The sequence below is a fragment of the Solenopsis invicta genome, chromosome 10, assembly GCF_016802725.1.
Source record: "Solenopsis invicta isolate M01_SB chromosome 10, UNIL_Sinv_3.0, whole genome shotgun sequence".
In the NCBI taxonomy this organism is placed as follows: Eukaryota; Metazoa; Arthropoda; class Insecta; order Hymenoptera; family Formicidae; genus Solenopsis; species Solenopsis invicta.
In genome coordinates, this window is record NC_052673.1 from 10,496,766 (window position 1) to 10,519,785 (window position 23,020).

The 23,020-nt window shown below is 31.8% G+C and overlaps 1 protein-coding gene across 1 annotated transcript in view; it reads left to right on the forward strand.

The window, feature by feature from the left end:
• LOC105195011 (poly(A) polymerase type 3) overlaps positions 1–23,020 on the forward strand; it is a 108,683-nt gene that overhangs the window by 2,099 nt on the left and 83,564 nt on the right. The window lies entirely within an intron of this gene.

A 23,020-nucleotide genomic window follows, 5' to 3' on the forward strand; every position in this document is an offset into this window, starting at 1 on the left:
AATTTGTTTAGCGTGGCAAGTTACAAATGAGATTTTCCGGAAGTATTACGTCGGTCAGAAAGTCCGTGCCGTTTTTTCTCCTAAATGAAAATCCAAATATATCTGCAATCATTGAGCCAAAGTGTAATCGAACAGAAAGGTAATATATACATCTTTCAATAAAGATTCGTACGTACAGATATATTTGGATCCTTATTTGGGACAAAAAACGGCACGGACTTTTTGATTGACCTAATACTTTTGCAGGGAAATCATTAATATGTGTCGATTTCGCCGCTTGTTTCTCTCAAGTGATCCATGCACAACTGCAGAGAAATAATCTCACATATAGTAATATGTAGTTGCAACAGTGGTTTTCTGTCGTCATCAACTTTTTAATACCGTACCGCCAACTGGACCGAAAAGTTCATTTCGGAAATGCTTTACATTCAGGGTTTGTGCATGCACATACTTGTATCGTCAGTTGTGCTTCCTTCTGTCGAGAATTTTAACGTGAAATAAATATAACATTTTGTACAAAAGACAATAAAGCGAATATTATAAAAGAGTTATAAAAAGGAAACCTTTCCTGTATTAAAAGTTAATTAAACTAAGAGAAATTAGATATTGCGGTTTTAAATTCATGTAATGCAAGAAAATTTTACGAGACTCTTGTATAAATAAACTAATTTTAGAGATAGTGTTTTGCGTTTCTCTTATCTCATGCAGTATACGTATAATTTAATTGCTAAACTTAATTAATATTTAATTAAGTATGATGTATTAAATCATGCGAAATTATATATTGGAAAAAATATCAGCAGAGAAGAATTATTTTTAGAAACGTTTGAAGGAGATTTATCAAATCACGTTTAAAATTAGTTTTTATTACAGTTCGGACAAAATGAAGATAAATATTCCGTGGTTTTTAATACGCACAGGAAAAATTTAGTTAATTTGTAGTGCTTATTAGAACAGAAACATTTGACAAATAGAATACTTTTTCTGCGATCACGCAAGACACTCCGTGCTACGATTCTAAATTAAACTTTGGTCGCAATTGCTGCCTCGTATCTATTTCGAAACGAGCTCTCCAAACTTCGCCTCGCAATCATTTTCAAGACTCGTTATTCATCGAGTTGGCTATTTTCGCCGTTTCGGAATTGCAAGCTTCCTCCCGAGAAAGACCTTTCTTGCGCGGGCGACTTCGGCAATCATCTTACCGAACAACTAAGTCAATCGCGCGGCTAGATTTACGAAGTGCTCGTTTAAACGTGAGGTCGTGTTTGCTTCGCGATCGCTGATCCGTTTCGGACGTACGATACGGGCCTTTCATCAATTGATTTCGACTCCGGGCCAAGCTGCCATCGTTCGATTTCGAAAAGCGGACACGATCCGGGAAGTAACTAGGGATAGAGTTAACAAAGTCGATAGCTGGTATAGCCGATAGTTGCTCAAGTTTCGCTGTTGATTCGGTCGGAATATTTAGAGTCAACGATTATTCCTGAAACGGTCCTGCATGCGACAACGAAATGCAATCGTTACCCAATAGTTTATATCATTTACCATGTCAGATTAATTTCAATATCGTGTACACATATGTGTATGATAAAACAATACAAATAACATGTACATATACACAAATGTTTCGTTTAAATGCAGTAGTATAATAATGTGCAAAAAATGTATTATAAAGTGTATAGGAAAGTATAAATCTTTATTAAAGATCTAAAATATGAAGTAGGATGTAAAGTTATTATAAAATTAAATTAAAACAGTAATGTGTATATAATAATATCCAGTAATATTATAAGTTTTTATTATATTACATATCTCTCTCTCTCTTTCTCTCTCTCTCTCTCTCTCTCTCTCTCTCTCTCTTTCGGCGAATAAATGTTCAGTACAATGCAACGGATTGATTCGTTAACAAGAAGTTAGGTGATTGAAAATAATTCATTGTGATGGTTTGTTATGTAACACCGTTACATATAACGATGAATTAACACGCAGTCACGGGACGAGTAACATTGCGATTTTATATTATAAAATACTGGAGCACAAATTATAAATTGGTAGACTGTGTCAGTGCACAACACAGTAGCACGATATAATTATTACTCGTGCTGTAAGAATATTTACAAAATACACTCGACAACAAAATTAAGGGATCACCTATTCTGACTCCGAAAAATAGGCGTAATTCAAGAGAGTGTAACTTTGTCAAAAATGATCGTAAAAAAAAAGCATTTTAAAGCTTGAAATCTTTAGTTTTGAGATTGATAAGTCATTAAACAATTTACAGATAATATACAAAGTTACGCGGATTTAAATGGGGATGCGTCAAATCTCAAAATTTTTTAAAAATTTTGCAAAGCTCCACGACGCAAAATAAAAATTGCACGCAAATGGGGTTTACAGCATTTGAAAGGGTGGATCTTTGGCTTTGATTTGCCTTTTTGTTCAGCATTGTACGATTTTTATTCACTGAATTATTCAACATTGAAGCAAAAAAGGCCATTTTTGCTTCAGTGTTGCCTAACTCAATGAAAATAAATTGTACACAGCTCAACAAAAACGCAAATTAAAGCTAAGGATCCAACATTTTGAACGCTGTAAACTGCATTTGCGTGCAATTTTTATTTTGCGTCATGGAGTTTGTAAAGTTTGCAAAAATTTTGAGATTTGACGTATCTTTATTTAAATCTGCGTAACTTCGTAAACTATCTGTAAATCGTTTAATGACTCATCAATATCAAAATTAGACATTTCAAGATTTAAAATGCATTAAAAAAAATTTTTTTACGATCATTTTTGACAAAATTACACTCTCTGGAATTACGCCTATTTTTAGGAGTCAGGATAAGTGATCCCTTAACTTTGCTGTCGAACGTAATAAAGCGCCTTTCTAATTGTAAGAGTTGCCATCGATTCCAATAATATTTAATCAACAAAAAATTAATAACTTCCGAAAAAGCCGATTTTACGCGTATATGGGTGAGATGCTGATATTTTTCAAAGAGTTCTGTGTACGAAAAAATATTTTTCCTACAGTTCTCAACATATTAAAGTGTTTTCTGAAGAGTTGCGGTCGATTCCAATAATATTTAATCAACAAAAAATTAATATCTTCCGAAAAAGCCGATTTTACGCATATATAGGTGCGATGCTGATATTTTTCAAAGAGTTCTGTGTACGAAAAAATATTTTTCCTACAGTTATCAACATATTGAAGCGCTTTCCAAAGAGTTGCGGTCGATTCCGGTATTAATTAGTCAACAGAAAATTAATAACTTCCAAAAAAGTCGATTTGCGTTTTTGTTGAGCTTTGTATGATCTTTATTCATTGAATTATTCAACATTGAAGCAAAAGAGGCCATTTTTACTTTAATGTTGCCTAACTCAGTGAAAAAAAAACGTACAAAGCTCAAGAAAAACTCAAATTAAAGCTAAGGATCCATCCTTTTGCATGCTGTAAATCGCATTTGCTTGCAATTTTTATTTTGCGTCGTGGAGCTTTGCAAATTTTGTAAAAAATTTTGAGATTTGATGCATCTTCATTTAAATCCGCGTAACTTCGTAAACTATCTGTAAATCGTTTAATGACATATCAATCTTAAAACTAGAAATTTCAATCTTTAAAATGCATTTAAAAAATTTTTTTTCAGTAAATTTTGGCAAAGTTACACTCTTGAATTACGCCTATTTTTCGGACTCAGAATAGGTTATCCCTTAATTTTGCTGTTGAGTGTATTTATTGTTGAATAGAGATTTCCGAACTTATCCTTACATGATGTAGGGAAAACCGGGATTAATTGGCCAAATTTTCATGTTTGAATTTTTAGAGACTACTTGTCTTACTAGTCCATTTTTTTAAATTGTAGTAAACAAATAATAAAGTAAAAATTAATTACACTAGTGTATTAATTAAAATTTATATTTATTATCTAAACAGACGAATATTCAGACAACTACGTAGTAATTTAAAAGCAAAAAGTGTGAAGTTAAAAATATTTAAATGCCTACATGATTTTTCACTAATGCTTCGTAATTCTTGAACAATATGTATCTGTGTCGAAATACTTCGAGCATTTAAACAACAGTGTTTGCTGCGTGTACACAATTATTGTTATCTGTAATTAAAACGTATTTTGCAATATATTATTGTAATAAGTTATTTATTATAAATTTTATAAATTTGTTATAATTAATAACATTTGATTCGAAATAACTATTTCAAAATATTAGCAGCATATTGTTAAAATCATGTTTTGTCGTAATAAGTGTTGTTATAATAACATGCAGTAAAGAAATAAGGTAATGAAATCACGTATATCTCGTTTAATGTTCAATATTATTTTGATTAAAAAATTATTTTGCGTATTTTATTGCGTTAAATATTATTACGGTATACGTACGTATTATTACATATTCTCTTGACACGTAACGTTACATACGATGTATCCAACCTACTTTGTGACTTTGAACAATCGTGCACGTGCACCGCGCCTCAGCGCCCGAGAGCGTTTTAACCGTACACATGACCGACTCAAAATAGATGGACGTTACGATCTGTGTACCTCTTTATACGAATCTTCCTCCCCATCATGTAACTGTCGTGGTAAAAAAAACAGAATATGAATGTATATAATAAATCTACAATCAATTTATCAGTTTTAAATTTATTACACTGAGCTTTATTCATTAAATGTAAATTAAATAGAAAATATGTAAATAATTATTGCACTTTAGATTCATTAAGGAGAGATGTGTTTGTAAAACGTATAATAAATATAAAAATATTAATATTTTAAATAAATAATAATTAATATAAAATAAGAATCATAATTGATAAAGTAATAATTAATAAATAATATTAAATATAATTAATAATTAATAATAAATATAATTAATAAATAATAATAAAAATATTAATAAATATGAAAAAATTACAAAAAACATTTATAATGTATTTGCATATTTATTTGACATTATTATTTTATTTGAAAAATTTATCCTTGTATATTTGAAGAATTACATTATCGTAATTATTTTATTTTTTTACAAGAGAAAGAGAAAAAATATTTCTTATAATTTGTGTATATAATTATATAACTGTTAAATTAATATGTTAAATTGATATATTTATTATTTTTATTAAAAATATCACATACATATTATTTTCTCATCTTACATTGTGTTATTTATTATATTGTATTATTATATTTTATTATTGAAAAGTCTATTAATTAAAGAAATATGCGATCCATTGTTTCGCAAATCGAAGATTATTTAACAATTATGAATTTTTTTACCAGAATCAAATATAAATTGCTATACGATCAGAGATATAACGCCGTTTAAATTCAATAACGAGCGAACTGATTCTTGCTTTTATTGGTGTTTATCAGATACGTCAAGCTTCGAATATGCTTTTATCTATTGTTAGAACAGATTGCAACAACAATGTTCATATAACGAAAGAGAGACAGTCGCACGGTGAATTGCTTGCAATAATGTCAGATACACTCGTCTAACTTCTCGATACGTCGAATTCTGGCAACCCTTGGGGGATATTCGAGAACCCGATACGCTCAACCTATCTGCTCGATTAAAGAAATCGATTCCTTATCTTCTTGGCGTTGCTGAAAAGACTATATGAGGACACGAATGGTAAAGTCAGTTTCAAAGTTTTATTCTTTTCATGTATTTCAATCAGTATTTTTTTATGAGAATATTTACTTGAAATAAGATAATGTTCGTAACTATCCTTACATCCGAAAATAGATATTAAGCTTATAGACATAGAATTTCTATTATAAAATTTATGGATAATAAAGCAATATAACTATTATTATATAACTTCAAATAAAAAAATTTATTTTTATCGAGATTTTTGATTGGAGCATAAATATTATAAAATATACGCTTTTCTAGTTTATATGTGAATTATATTAACCAATTAAAATAATTTACAAAGTATTATACAGTTGCCAAAATGGAATAAGAATCAAATAGGGAGTAATTATTTTATGATATTTTTTAAGATTACATTTTAAAAAGCTGCAATTGAAATATGTTTGAATATTGATTGTCGAAATATAAAAGCGATGAGCTATGTATCCAAATACATCGCTATCTTTATAGTACGTCAGAGTTCCGCGAAAGCAATCCGCGATGGTCGCGAGAAAATATCTGTTTTCCAATAATCTTCCAGTAACATAACCGCGTTTACGCTATCGCTTTTACGAGTGCCAGTTTTTCGTAGAGACTCCTCATGCTGTCACAGAAAAGAAATCGGCGCTTTTCGTGCTTATCGCGTGTGTGCACACACTTCAGTGCACTATAAGGGAGGAATAGTATCTGTACAATTCACGTAAACTAGAAACAAAATATAATTGTTCCTCTTATATTTGTGTCACTGTGTTTTCAAGTTTCGATCTTTAAAAATTTCTCTTTATTTTTGTCTGCATATTTTCCATAATTTTCTGACAGTCAAATATCTCTAACTTGAGATTTATTATTTTCAATATTCTGTCCTTGTATTTTATGACATGATCAGTTACCGCTTAATAAGCGAATTGATTAACAAATTTAATTTATAAATTAATGCCGAGGCTGATAATAACATCATTTATATAACGATAATTTTATTTACAGATAACGATCTTTCAGCACATGATCCGTGACCATTATTCATTGTCAGTTATCTCGCGTATTATATGCGAATTGATTAGGTGGATAATATGCTCTTATCGTGTATCATCTTAATCTCACAGGGTGTGGGATGTTTCTATGTAGATGAAATTACGTGCAAACATTAATCATGTAGCGACTGGTCATTTCTGCGATATGGGCATTCTAAGGTCGGCACTTGCCACTGCGCATTGTCATTACAGAAAATGGCCAATAATGTCACTGATTTTCCACCTGATAATTGAAGATCAGAAATACATCGTAAAGCGTAACAACTTGTGAAGCGGACCATCTACTTTGATAGACACGCAGATAAGCGTCTAGTGCTAAACATGTCTCAACATAATTTGAAGTTTCCGTCTACCGTTAATCTTTTCACGCCTTAATCCTTTCAACGTCGATCTAATTTCTTTTTGCAACTCAGCTTATTTGCATATCCAGAATGGCTTACAGTTTTATAGTATAACTCGAACAATATAAAACATTTCATCAATGTTGCACTAACTTTTCAACGTTTTTGTCATATTGCTGAAATATTCTGTATGGAAAGTTATTTAAGTCGTTTAATAATGATTTTATTCATTTTGTACGATTTAACGCACAAATTATATTGACTGATTTGTAATTATCGAATATTATATAAATATACACTATATACAATATTACAATATTGTAATTTTGTGTACTGTAGTATATTTAATATAATATTACAATTTCACCACAACAGTGTGTTTATATTATTTTATTAATAACGGGATTTTGAGATTATTGTTTATTAAGTTGTATAAAAGTAAAAAAATTATAAAAATTTGAAGTCGTCGAAGTTGCTTATTTCAAAAGTTATGTCGCGAAAGTCTTTTGTAATTTTAACGTATTATTAAAAAAGCCCACATATCAGAGAGTTTTTCGAGCGCCGAACTTTTGTCGACGGCCTCTCTAAATCGTTGGCTGCTTATGGGTTTCCTTCCTCGGTTGCATTACTTTACTCGGTTAGCATAAATTTGCATTCTTGAACGAAGCAGGCACGGACTCGGGGCGGTCGAACGTCATTCATGTCAGGCGACGACGCCAATGTTGGAAAGTTTGGAGGAAAAGGTTGAATACACTCATACATACACACACACATTCACATACTTGAGAGGAATCTAGGAAAAACTATATATACACGTACACAAAGTAACGGGATTAACCAGATTTAGTTACTTTAAATTTATTTTACACCTAAAATGTGTGTTTAAAAGTTAATTCCTCGTTTCTCTCTCTTTATCTACTCCAAAAAATGTGTTAAAATTGTGTTTCTTTGAATTCTGTAGATAAAAGAAATTGATATAAAACAAATCTGTATTATAAATATTGTAATATAACTGATAATTTCTAGATTATATTAATATTTAATATTCTATCAATGTAACACGCATTATTCGGAATTTACAGCTTAATTATCCGGTATTACTGAAATCATCTTTGAACCGTTATTAGAGACGAGTGAAAACGTTTCAGAATACGCCAGAAGATTACGTTGAAGAAGCAAACGTGTCTCGACGAACAAACTGTCTTCCGTAAACCGTAAGTACTCACTTTGCGGCATCAACCCGTCCGCTCGGCCTGGTTGCAGCTCACACTGTGGTTCTAGCACTCAAAAGTAATAGAATCTCCAGTTTCCCTTTGCGCAGATACAAGGAGAAACGTTCCGCATTTGGCGCAGTAAACGGAAGGAATTTATTGCCGCGACGCGGAGGAAATACGTTTTAATGCTTTCGCGTCACTACTGTCAAGTTAAAAAAAGGATTCTCTATCATGGATTGCGCAAATTTGTCAATAAAATAGCTAATAAAATTATTTAATAAACAATTATTTTAATCAAGTACAATTTTGTGGTATAAATGAAAGAATTTAAAGTTTTTTTTAGAAAACATGATCAAAAAAACTATTTTTTATTACAATTATTTAGTATTAACTCGCAGTACCTATTACTTCAAGTCGCCAGTGATGGAAATAATATATAATTAAGTCGACAAAACCGGCAAATATTTGTTGAAACTTCTTCACAACAAGTTGGTTAAATAATATTACATTGAATCGTTTAACCAGAACGTCGTGAGTTCTTCCCAGAAAATTCATCTATTGTACTGAAGGAAAGAATTATAACAAGTAACCAAACACAAGAGAAAAAAAGTGAAATAAAATTTACAGGATCTGCATGTTTCCATTGTCAAAAAATATGTATAAATTAATAGATCCTGATACAGGTATTTAAATACAAATGATTCAATGTAATATTATTTTACCGACTCGCTTGATCAGGACCTGAACTTTAGGTCGAAACGTTGTGAAGAAGTTTCAATAAACATTTGCTAGTTTATCGACTCAATTTGGAATTATTAATTATTTGGTGTGAAACCTATAACTTTAAATTGCATCAGTCTATTTCGTATTTGTTTAAACTTTTTCACCGATTTCTATCATGACATTTAGCTTATTTGCTTTTAATTACTTTGTGAATTTACCGAATTAAAAAAGATGTTAAACTTTTGGCAAAATTATTATTCTATTCAAAAGCTATGAACAAGGAACTATATACGAATTTTCGTTCATTCGTGTAGCAGCTTGTAACCTGATAATACATTATTATCTCACGGAAGCTACGCTATTGTGCGTTGATGTATGTTCGTGTTGCTTTCGCGAATCGAGAAGATAGGATGAGATGGAGCTCGAAAGGCAACAATAAGAACGAGAAGAGCACGAATTGTGCATTTTACATCTATTTGGAATGCATCCGTCTCGAAGAACTTGAAAGAAATCGCGGAAAGGAAGAGGTAACAAAGGAACTGAGAAAAACGATGCAATGCCTAGTAGTCTAGAGAAAAATCACGTCATTTGCATTATTAATAATAGAATAGCTTAAAATCGTCTTCGGAGTGAATCACATTTTAATAATCAAGCGTGATTATGGCAAGATATATCGTGCGACAAATTTAAACGCCACGGCGCGGCGTGGCGTTCTTGGGGCGTTAGTAAAAATCGAGAGAATACGAAGTATGTCCAAAGTATCGACAGATGGGTGGGGACGTATGACCTTATGAATGGGGCTTTACCCTGGGCAAGGTGCGAACGCGTAGGACGAGCGTACGATGAGCGTACGACGAGCGTACGACGCGACGGAGTGCAGTGACGTGTCAAAAGTCGCGCGTGAGATTGATGAGGGTCCCCCGCTGCGCGCTATGGCTTCTCGTCTAGAAAGTCGCGCGTATTCGAGTCTTTACGTGTATGGCACATGCTGTCCAACGGGTGTTTGCTTCAAAATGCGCGGTCGAGCGTGGACTGAAGTTCGACATTAGACGCGAGTTTATCGGTATGAGGAGGGGATATGCGCGTTTTACGCCTCGGGCTTCGTCGCGGTGACGATGTTGCTTCGTTAATTACAAACTCTTGGATAGGAGGTCACACGCACACGGAGGAAGAGTATATTCTATCGCTAACATCAAAGTTTCCGTGGACACGCCTGGCTGACCGGATTGGCGGGTTCAGCTGGGTGCGGACACCCTGTAAATTTTGCCCTAAAGCAGATTTCGTCGATTATCCGGGATGTGCCTCGAGAGGAAGTGTGGGGTGCAACAAGTTTTACCGCGCTGGCCGACAAGTGTTACCGCGGTGTGACAAATTGCGCATAGTATTTCACATTTTATGCCGTATAAGGAGTGGTGCGTCGTAGAAATAAATGACGTCACATTTAACATTGTTACAGCGGGTAATACTGTATCCTGCCTTTAATTAAAGTTTAGAGGAGATGATAGGACTACGAGATGTAATAGAACTTTCCAACCCTGAGGCATGTAAATTTTATCTTTTTTTTTGTTCTTTTATGAAAATATACAGAGATTTTAAGTACGCAAATGATCTACACACGCTACATTTATTTGACTGGAGCGCGCATCAAATGCAAAAGATGAGCATAATGGATAGAATTCATAAAATTGCAAGTTTAAGTTTATGGGTCAAGAAGACAATGAGTATTCTCATATTTCTACCCTCTTTTCTACTATCGTCCACAGTTTCTCTTTGTAACTAAAATATAAATGCGCAGAAGTCATGAATTATCCCTGTGCATCAACAGAATTTATTTTGTTTCGTGCTGTTCTATTTGAATGGAAGAAAGGTATAAATCATAATTTCTCCATTTTGAGAAACAAAGGTTTGCAGATGTATTTAACACAAAAATCAGTTACTGCATTATTTTTCTCTGTGTTTCTGTACTTACAAATAAACGTTGCGCAAACAGAGAGAGAAAGAGAGAGAGAGAAAGAGAAAGAAAATTTAGACCGAAATAATTAGATGTTCCTGAAGTTTTCTAAAACATTTGAAAAAAAACTCATTACTGTTATATGCCACTCTTCCATTCGCATTTTCTCCCTTGCCAAAGCCTATTTTCAAATCTAAACACGCTTTCGAGTAAAGTGCTCTTCGTCGCCGTCCGGAGATAAGTCGATGGTAGCCAATATTCAAATCAGTTGGCAACCATTTCCCGATCTAATCCCAGTGTCGAGGGTGGCACGGTACGAACGCGGAGAACGTGGAATCACGAAAACGCACCTGGCAATAACCAACCGGCCGTGCGGCAAGCTCGATTTATCGGTTTTGGATAACCTGGTGACATTTACCAACGCGAGTTGTAAATCATACCGTCACGCAGCTTGACGTATTCGCCGATACACAGAGAAACGAGGAGGATGCCGCATCCTCGCGGTGCCATTGAGCTAGTAGATTAAAGGGTTCGACGATTCCAAATGGAATCGTCTTCCATCCTTTACGTCCTCTCCTACGCGGAGGGTGCTCTAAGTCGTAAAATATCGCACGATTTATTCGAAGCAAGCGTGCTCCTGACTGCCGCGAATACACGAAGTATGCGATGCGAAATCGATGATTATTAACATTTTGTGAGGAGGAATGTTTCGCGCTAAAAAATACGGATTATCGGTTTGCATGATTTTATTTTTAATAGTCTCTGAGGATTAGTTAGGTAATGTTAAACTTTCATTGGTACAGATGTATCCCGACTTTTATGAAAATGATCATGACTTCGAAAGTCAGATATGTTTTTACATTTTTTTATTGTTGTGGAAATATTTTTTATTGTTTTTTTACACCCGTGAAAGAAAGTGAAACGTATATTTACATGTGTATCAGCACTGATTGACAGCTAGAGAACAAAGAATTTTCCTGTGTTACTATTACTAGAATAACGTTCTAAAAAATACATAAAAAATACATTGTATAGAATTAAAGGTACACAGCAGAAAACCTTTATGTAATTCTGTTAAAACCGGTTTTTGTTAAAATTTGTGTTAAATTTTTAACACATTCAAGTGTGAATTAAATATAATGTAATTATGTTATTTGAACATTTTGTTAAATTAATATTTAACATTTTTTAGCGTTAAAGCGTAACACAATTTATGAGCGAATAAACAAATAAAAATAATGTATTTGTGAAACGTAAAGCTTAAGAAAAATGAATAAAATATGTTTCCACATTTTGACATAAAAATGGTACATCGCAACATAAAAGTACAAGCAAATGTACTTCAGGAATAATCTTCTACTAATATCACGTTTTTGCAATAAAATAAACAAAGAAAATAAAAACCCAGCAGTACATAACAGTGTTATCTAAAAGCGTTATTATAAAAAAATTACGAAAATATTAATTTACTGTTGTATAAATCGTTAAAAATATAACGCTTTGGAAATAATTTTTTCAGTAATCAATTTTTTATAATAAGATTTTTTAGGTAAAACGCGCGGATGCAGTTTTAACATTGCATTTTTTGATAACCAAACGTTAAATTAAAATTCCATTTAAAATCCATTAAAAACAAAATACAAAGTAATGTAGCGCAAGATTCATATTTTTCTCATATACATTGATTTATGTTGATTAACACCAATGCAGATTAATTTTGATTTCAGTTTAACGTATTCTTTATCTTTTTCTAATTCTTTGAAAAAAGACAAAAAGTTATTGAAAATGGATTCGTGGAAATGGACATTATTTTATTCAAACTTTTCCATCTATATTATATTATCTATATCATATCGGTTTTAAAGGAAAGGGTAACACTATGGCATCCATTTACATTTTATTGAATAACTTTGTTAATAATCAATATTTTATATTGAAACTTGAATGGTTATATTCATTAAATTGTTGGTTAATAGATCCTAGACTTAACATTATGAAATATTTATTACTTAAAACATGATTTATAAAAATGTGACGAATGCATAATGCATAGAATAGAAAACAGAGTGGCAACATGGTCACCCCAAAAGTAAATTTAAAAGATTCATTTTATTTAAAAAACACAATATTTTGTTACAAAATTATTTTTAATATTTTTAATATTTTATCGTTTACAATTTCTTTTATTTAAAATTTTCTTGCGTTCAGAAATTATCTTATCTTTGTTTAACATTAAACAGTAAGAATAAAATATGATATCTCTAATATTTCTGATCGCAGTCTCTCTATAGGAAATATAATTTTGTAATAAAATACTATGTTTTTTAACAAAATAAATTTTTAAAATTTATTTTTTTAAAGCGATAATTGATTTACCGAAGAAATATTTTGATATGAAAATCTTGCTTAAGTAATCATATTCATAAAATGTTATGCTATTGAATAATTTTGCGTAACTCAAAATGTATATAACCGAATAAAAAGTTAAATAACAAAAACACACTTGAGTGTACATACATTCGTATGATAATGCACTCAAGTTTAAAAACGAGTATGAGGAAGTACGTATAATTAAATGTTAAAATGTATCTTAGAAAAGTTCCAAAATGATGTAAAGTAAAAATATTTTATAATAATTGTCGGCTATTGTGTTTTGGCATATTACGTCACTACATAACGGCGGACTACTAAATAAATGATTTTGTAAACAATCGTTAGAATTCATCATCTATTAATAGGACCATATAATGCTTACAGTACCCATAACGTACTACCTCCTCTATATCATATTTTTTTATATTTAAAAATTGGTGTATATTTAAAAATGTAATAATTTATATTTGGAACATGTCGTAAAAAAGTTTATATATAATATATACACAACTTGTCTCAATTTTTGCCTTGATAAACTTTTATTTTATTAAGAAATATTTTTATTACATCGGCTGTACATTTCAATATTACGTTTACGCTCTGTGTATATTTCACGATATTTTTAAAACAGAATGTATAACACTAGAGCTGTCTCTCTCAGCAGAAAATTTATTTCTTTTAACCACAGAAAATTGTATTGTATTGTATTTCTTTAAATGCCACATGTATCTCAGGTTTACTCTCAACGTTCCGTCTAGACGGCATTGACAGATGAAACCTTCGAAGATGCATGCGACGCTTACGAAATCGGAAGCGCTTTGAAACAGGTGCCAGAAGACAAATCAAAATACTATGTTGAATTCGACGGAAACGCGCAACGCTGTCCGACGCGGAACAAACGATAGACGTGATCGCGTTCGCAACCGCCGCGCGCCCTACAGAGCAACATTTCTTTCAATTTTTGCTCTTTCTGAGTGTGGACACATTACCCGTATCGCAATCGATATGAATACTAGATGCGTATATGCGCAGTTGCAGTTTGTGGGAGTCATATTATTTAGATTACACCAATTATTAAATTAGCCATTAATTTTAAGATATAAAATACAGCAACGAAATGCTTTAATATAAAAAAAATAAGATTCAAGTCAATATTTTCTTCTAATAGAATTTTGTTTATAATTTAAAATAGTAATTAATACCGAAGGTTATAGTTTATTCTCAATAATGAACAAAGCGCAACTTTCTTTGAGCAAAGTAATGACCAACGCTTTACACCGGTAACGCTAATTTCAATCTTCAAGAAGGCATTTTCACCATATAACGCCGTTCCAGTTTTCGTTAACGGTGAATCGCTTGGTATGGCACAGAAGTTATCTATGGGACCTCAAATCATCCGAGTGACGCCGGATAAAAATAGGGCAGATCGAATCTCGGCTTCCTCCCTTGGGGCTAGGCCAGCTGGTGCAGTTTGAATTAGAAAAGACACCACTTCCCTCCGAAGGAGCGGAAAACGGAAGTGAATTCGTTAATTAAAGCATCGCATCGTTGTATTGAATAAGAATCTATTGCATTCCATTACAACAAAATAACGTATTAACATAATAAGATGGACAGTGCTCTCGATACAATCTCAGTCTCATGCCAGTCAAAATTTCTTCAAACTGTTTTATAATACGACGTATCGTAACGTGCTATAATACGCAGGCGATGAGTTATTCAGTCACAATCTCTAACCACCGGTGAGGTATTTCCGAGAGATGTAACGAGACAATGCATCTGGAAAATGCATAGGCGTGAGTAGAAAACCACGAGAAAAAAGGGCACCGATACGCAGAGATACTCCTGGCTCCTGCAGCCGTGATTTTATATTATGCAGGAGCTGCGGAATAATAGAATAAGCAGTGATGTAACAGCGAAGCGTGGACCCTTAGACGAAACGACATAGAGCGAATAGAAAGAAATATGGAAAACAAGAAAAGAGGAAAAAAGGAGTAGGAAATAGAAGACGTTATATTTTTATTTGAAAAAGTTTGTATCGGTTATAGCCATGAAAAACACCTTTTTCATGTAAAACTTTTTATTTATACGACGAAAGTAACAGCAATGTTTTATGAAAAGGAGAACTAGAAAAGCTAAAATATTATTGTTGGATCTTTTAGATCTTTTAAATAGCACGTTATGCACACAACATGTACATTTGTCGACTACATGAAACAATTTATATTAACTGTGATTCATAATTATTTTATAATGTATGTGTCACATTTCAAAGCGTTACCAAAAGTTTAAAAACTTTCTTTCTCTCCCTTTGTCTCGTAGATTCTATTATTACATTTGAGTTTCTAAAATTTAAACACAATTCTCTTGGTTTAAAAGCTATTTAACTTTTTGTTTACTCTTGATTTTTATGTAAAAATACGTTTTACAGTGTTATACTTATATTCAAATTTAATAAGGAAACAGCATAACAAATTAAATGAAATCTTTTTACATACATCAAAAAAACATTGATAAATATTTCTGCAAAAGTTGTTTTGGACCCACTTAATTATTTAAAAATTATTTATCTAAAATTGCAACAAAATATGAATAGGTATTTGCGTTATACAAATTGCTACAAGCTAAATTATTATATTGTTTTTTGCAGCTGGTTTAAAGTCTAAAATTCGGATATTTATAACCAAAATTCTTTGTTGCTGATTAAGAAAAAAAGAATAAACCTAAAAAAAACCTACAGTAAAGTTTAAATTTCGGTAAACTAGAATTGTATAGCCAATACATCTTTAAATTATGACAGTAAATTAAGAATACATAGTCTATTGTGAAATTCATTTAAAAGATAAAAGCTTTTTATACGATTACGTATAACGGAATTATCTTTTATTAAAATATTTATAACTAATGATATCATCATTATTAATTCAATAAAAATATAATTTTTACCTTTTGGATTATTGAAATTTTAAATTGTCCATTATTATTACCCATAGCTTTCTATAATAATAAAATTTTTTGAACGATTTAAAAATATTTAAAAAATAGATCGTTATTGATTTTTCAGGAAAAAAATTAACTTATTGATAATTGAATAAATTCATTTTATGCTGTTCTTCATATTATCGTTCCTTGGAAATGATCGCTTGTACGGAAATCGGGTAAACTCGATATGCTCTTTGACTGAAATAAAAAAAAAGACTATAATCTGACGAAGATCTTTGTCTAAGAAATAAATCTACGATTTTTCGCAATCTCGTGCCTGGAAGGCGAGGAATTGTATGCGCATCGCATGTACATCACGGGTGCGGCACTGATGTAGCCCAATACAAAACGTAGTAAGACGAACAGCATGTCGGCGGGCGGATGGCTGAAGCAATGTTCGAACGACAACGACAACGAAGACGACGACAACGACCGAGACCACGCAGAACAGAATGAATATATATGCAATGCTGGGGCGAGAAATGGTAATTTGATTACACTTTACTGTTGCAAAGCGGCTCTCTTCGCTATCTTTTCTTCACACTTCTTTTCTGACGCAATCGGACCTGATCACGTTTTCAACGTTCAACACTAGTGTGCCATTAGTCTGCTTTTCACTCGCATAGCAATTTATATGTATTTTGAAGAATAAAATCATTTAATTCTATTAAGCTTTTAAATTGAAAGCAAGGAAAATTAATGAAAATCTCACAATGTGGACAGGCCATCTCTTTAATTTTTTATCCAAATGTATTGATCTCCAATTCTTTGAAAATATTCTATTCATATTTAAAATTATTTTAATATATTTACGAATAAATAATAAAAAGCGTGGGATGTAATGATTAAAATTGTTATTTTATTTTATCTTTATTATATTATGTATTTATTATAATACGTAGTGTTTGTTCGTATGTGTTCTAATACAGCAATTGTCACGCAAGAAAGATATTTGTCAAATAAACGAAATGTAAAATGCGAATATATTATTAAAACTTTAAAAGTCATAAAATTAACATTTTCATACAAAGCAACAATTAATTGTAATAATTTAAATATGATAACGTAACGCTCTGCAATAATAATTTTTAAGGATATTTTAGTTTGTTAATAGTTATGAACTTTGCATAACATTTGAATTTAATATATTATTGATATTATCAAGTAAATTATTTGTTAAAATAAAGAAAATAAATGATATGTTTTTTTCATATTATTTAATCATATTGAATTTATGATATTAATAATGGTTTTATAAATTAATATTATGTTCCGAAAATTAAATAACAATAATATAACAAAGTACGCTGCTCTCTATTCATTAGAAATATTTCTATTTGCGATGAAGTACATTTACTAGCATAAAAGATTATCTCTCTGTTAAACATTGCTGTTGAAAAACTCGTAAAATCTTGAATCCATTATCGTTTATTAGAAGAATATTATACTATGCACTTTACAAATTTATTTGCAAATGGATTACAGGTGATTGAGTAAAAAGAACGATTTGATGAAGAAAGCATGGAAAAGCAAAAGTGGGGTGTATGATTAAAAAATAAAGAGATTTTCTTCCATTTTCGTGCACTCGCGTACCGCGAATTTTCTTTTTTTCTCTTGCGAGTGAGAGAGCGTTCCCGTCTCTTTTGAAGAGGACATGAAAGAACCCTCCTCTCCATTTCCTCTCTCTTTAATTAACCATCCTGTCACTACTCATAGGAGATAACTTCGACGTTCGAAGTCCGACATTAAGCGCGCCATAAATTAAGCGACCCGTCTAATTATTCAGATCACACACATTCGCGCTTCTGCTCTGAATGACCCCGATATGACATTATATGATATATTGGACGTCTGCTTTATTTCATATAAATAGTACGATAAATTCATATTTTTCTTCTCAAATAATATTAGTACAAAGTAGCATCTATTAGCGCAATATTAAATTAATCGCAACGTGCTATTGAAAAGTTAAAAAACATTTGAAAATAGTTTTATCGTTCCGAAATGAATTTTTACCTTCTCGACTTGAAACGTTTCCACATTAAATTGAAATCCTAGCATACACAACGTGAAAAAAAATATTAATTATTCGTTAAAAAAGACATTAATTATTATTTAAACAATTCGTATACAAACTCGTTATAAAATAATCAAATTTAACAATCTGGAACTTATGTTATTCGTTTTCCTACACGCATACACACGACGCGCTCCGCAATTATTATTTCATTTTGTTATACTTTGCGCGGCTCGTTCGCTCGCAAATAGAAATTTTAGAAAAATCCTGATCATGTTAGGCGTAATTCGTTTAGACTCGCACGCAATGAGTACACGAGTGAAGCTACGAAAGAGCCACTTTAAAACGAGATCTTGTTGAATTATTCGGTACATCGTGATTGCACGTAAAGTAAATTACCTTTCCTAGTGACCATGGTACTACGACAAAGTACGAAGGCGCGCTTGTATAAAAGATTGTGAAGACTGCTGTGTAGTTTTAGCTGTGTACACGTCGCATGTTTGTACGAACTGTCGGACAGTACCATTGGGATATACGGAATGGATGTAAAGTCTCCGGAGACTTCTAGATTATTGAGTGCGGTCGATTGAATTTTCGACATTCGGAAATGTACAGATTCGTAGATAAATACAGATTACGTGTCAGAAAACTCGGATAAAACAGATTCACCAAAGTTTATTGCGAAAGTCTATTTATATGAATTCTAATATTTTATACAGTACTGGACAAAATAAATCATGTACCTTTCAGCAAATTTAATTTGTTACTATTTTGTGAATATTTTTTTAACAAGCAAACAGATTATTAAACACAGGAAAATCAAAGCATTTTAAAATATTTGAATAAAGAAAATACGAAATAGTAAAAATTGTGCTCGTTGTTTTTATAAAAAGTTTATTATTTGATATTGTTACATTTTGCATTGGGCAAAATAAATTATACACTTTCAGAAGTAATAACAGGTTTATAAAAATTTGTTAGTAGTGACCGTGGCGTACAGTGTCCGTGCGTCTGTTCTCAGTGCCGAAAATCCGGGTTTAAATCCCACTGATCAGAAACATCTGATTTTATTCGATCGCTACCTCTCGGAAGGCAATGACAAACCACCGAGAATATCTTGCGAAGAGAACCCTCCCAAATTAGGCCATTCGGAACCGCCGTATTTAAATTGTGGGTCCCGTATAGCTGTGTAAGAAGCGCACACCACAGAAATACGTTGAGGGTTCTCTGACAAGAGCTAAGGACTAGAGAGAGATGAAAGTTTGTTATAAGTTATAACAGTGTGAACCGTTCCTAATGTATTTGTGCTTGTTGAATATGAAGAAATATTATAAATTACTCTATCATGTCAGAGGTTTTAAATAAGAAACAGTTAAAATTCCAAAGAATCATAATTTTAGTGGACATGATATAATATTAATTGCAGTGTGATTCGTGTCCCTTTTTCTATCTTGAAATTTTTATTATTTTGTATTTTTTTTATTTAAATATTTTTAAACTGCTTTGATTTTTCTGTATCTAATAATTTATTTGCCTGTTAAAAGAATAGTTACAAAAAATCAAATCGAAATGAGACAAAATGCATGTTTAATATGAAAGCTGATACTTTCGCATGACATTAAAAGAAATTTGGAAAAGAAATGTGATGCCAGTGCTACGCCCTGGTAAACTTAGAAATTATTATTTTTGTTCTTTTTGATTTTATTTTTCTCAAAATTGTAACGTGATAGCCAGCATCGAACGATAATTTGTATTCAACGTGCAAAAATACATTAGAAATGACTTTTTACACTCTTGTAACAAACTTTTATAGTGCTGTTATTATCTCAAAACGTGTATGATTTATTTCGTGCAAAATGTAACAATATTAAGTAATAAATTTTCTGCAAAAATATTGAGTACAATTTTTATTATTTCATATTTTCTTTATTTAAATACTTTAAAATGCTTTGCTGGTTCTGTATTTAATAAATCTGTTTGCTTGTTGAAAAAATAGCAACCAACAAATTCAATTTGTTGAAAGATATGTGAGTTTATTTTGTCCAATATTGTAAATATATGTATGTGTAATAAAAAAATTTCAGTTTTAAACTTTATTTCTCAAACATTTAATATTGCTACAAATATTCTTATAAGTTGTAGCATTTGTCAAGGACTAACATTAATATCATTTATTGTATGTGTCTACACTAGAAAGCAGCATTCTTTATCTCTGTTGAAAATTTAAAGATTCTTAATATTAATTAGTCAATCCTTATGATCTAAATCAGAAAAAGAATGATTTCTGTGATTAAAGTTTTACATTTAATTATTGCAAGTAGTACACAAATCGAATTATTAATACTCATCTTATTACACTAAAGACCGAAGTATTTAACAATAAGTAACGAAATTGTTGTTTAGATACGATCATCGATTAAATGAATTTATTATCGGTAAATAACGGTAGCAGCTATCTCACCAATTCCAATTTATCGTAAAGTATTCCTCTCTACACATTGTACGTGCAAAATTCAAAATCTCGTTAGCGCAAGTCACATACGAGTTTATTAGTCGCCACATCCTTTCAGGAACGACGTTATTACTGTTGCAAGTACCAGCGTACTGTGAATAGGCCGCTATACAGAATAATATAACAATGCATCCCTTCGTCTTATCACGACTTTATAGTCTCTTGTAATCTTCTAATCTAACTGCCTAACTGTCTGACTTGTCGCTTTAAAAATTTAAAGCACGATCTTCTAACTTTAGTACTCGTTTTCACATGAAATATTTAGTTATTTGAAGTAACTTTTCTTTAGATAGTAATTTATACTTCAATCTTCCCTGGAATAACTACGAAAAACTATGAAAATTTATAAAGATCTTTTATATTTGGTACGAGTATTAAAGAATTTAATATAATTAATTGAAAAATACAGGTATTTAAATATTGATTAAAAACTGTTTAAATGTAGCTATATGTATTATTTATAACAGGATTATTATTACCCCGAAATATTGTAAAAAAATTATTATTTGCAGTAATGACAACGCTCATAGCGCACAATAAATAAACTATTAAATTTCGAGAGAAGATTTGATCAAAATTTTAATAATTGGTGCTAGTATTAAACATAAATTAATATGTAATATTTTAACTTGTAAAAATTACATATTTTATTTATTAATTATTTCCAAAGATTAATGCAAGGAATTATATGGGTTATTAATTATTTTTATTTTTTTGTTACTTTGTTAAACAATTTAAGTAAAATTTTACCGTAATATTATGTTTTAATGCTTGTACAGTATCCTTTTATTCACTGACTAATAATATAATCGCATTATGAGCCGTTTTGATGAAAAATCATTTTTAATATGTTTTCCATCATTCTGGATGAAGCTTTAAAGATTGCATGAATAGTATAACCGCAGATAAAATTTATCTCGTACTCGAATAATAGCTTCTAACACCATTACGTCGCTGCGAGGAAATTTATTAAGCACTCTAAAAGCATGATACAGCTGTATACTGGCTCTGTTCTTTAAGGATTTAGGTACCATTTTACCCGTTTATGACATCGATCTTCCGAGACTCTTATCCCCTTACGTCTCACGTTTCCATTTCCGGTCAGGGTCACTGTGAATTTCGTCAATGTGTCTCGCGCCTACCCTGAAACCCGAGAATCGAAGCGAATTCACCCGGCATGATGCACGGTTCGTAAAGCATCCCGCGAATCCATTTCCTGAGTTCCACGAAGTAGAACTCTCATTCGAGATACACGAATCCGTGACAAAATTTAAACGTAAGAAGGTTCACGTATTATTGTACGTGACTACTATCAATTGTATTTGAGTTTCTACGAAAGGGTAGACGCTTTACCATACACCTTTCGTGTTATACACCTTTCGTGTTATGTTTCCCGTGTTAAAATTTGTTGCGAATCACAAGCAAGTACTCAGAGAGATTGCCGTATCGATCTACAAACGGAAATGTCATTGATACGCTCTTAACCCAACGGTTAGTATCGCTATCTCCACGAATTCGAAACACTTCCGTTATACCAACTCGTAGACGGATATGTACGCATACCACATTGTACATAGCACGTACGGGAACGCGTACGTATGTGCACAGCCGGTATTGTGTTACGTGCATCGCGTGTGTATACGTGCGCGGATGCGTTCCGCGCTGTTATCCAGGAACGGAGAGTGGATGTGCATCGTCAAACGGTACGTTAGTTTATCGGTTAACCATGGTAAGATCCGCCAGTGATTCATACGTATACGTTGTACGTATTATGTAATTGTCAACATTATTTCTGACGACCTACATTGATTCTAAAGAAAACTCTGTTCGTCTATTTTAAATTTTCAGCATTATCTTCCTGTTTCTGAAACGGAAGAAAAAATTAATTTGCATTTTGCATATGTATAGGAGATAAGCTGATTATAATTAGAGTGGAGAAAAAAAGATTTTATTTTGTTCGCCGGTTGGTCGAAACGCCGACCTCAACTAGGTAAATCCACTTAGGTAGAATGCTCTTCTTAATTACAGTTAGGCCAAGAGTCGGCGTCTAGTCTTACAAAAGACGATATATCTTCCCCACAACGCGGTAGGTCTTAGCATGGTCAACTAGTAACCTAATGAAACTGTTCGTTGCAAACTATAATTCTGTATCGCACAATGAAGCATCATAACTTCCACTCGACTATAATTCCCATTTGTTTCCGAAATGTTGTTCATTGAGATT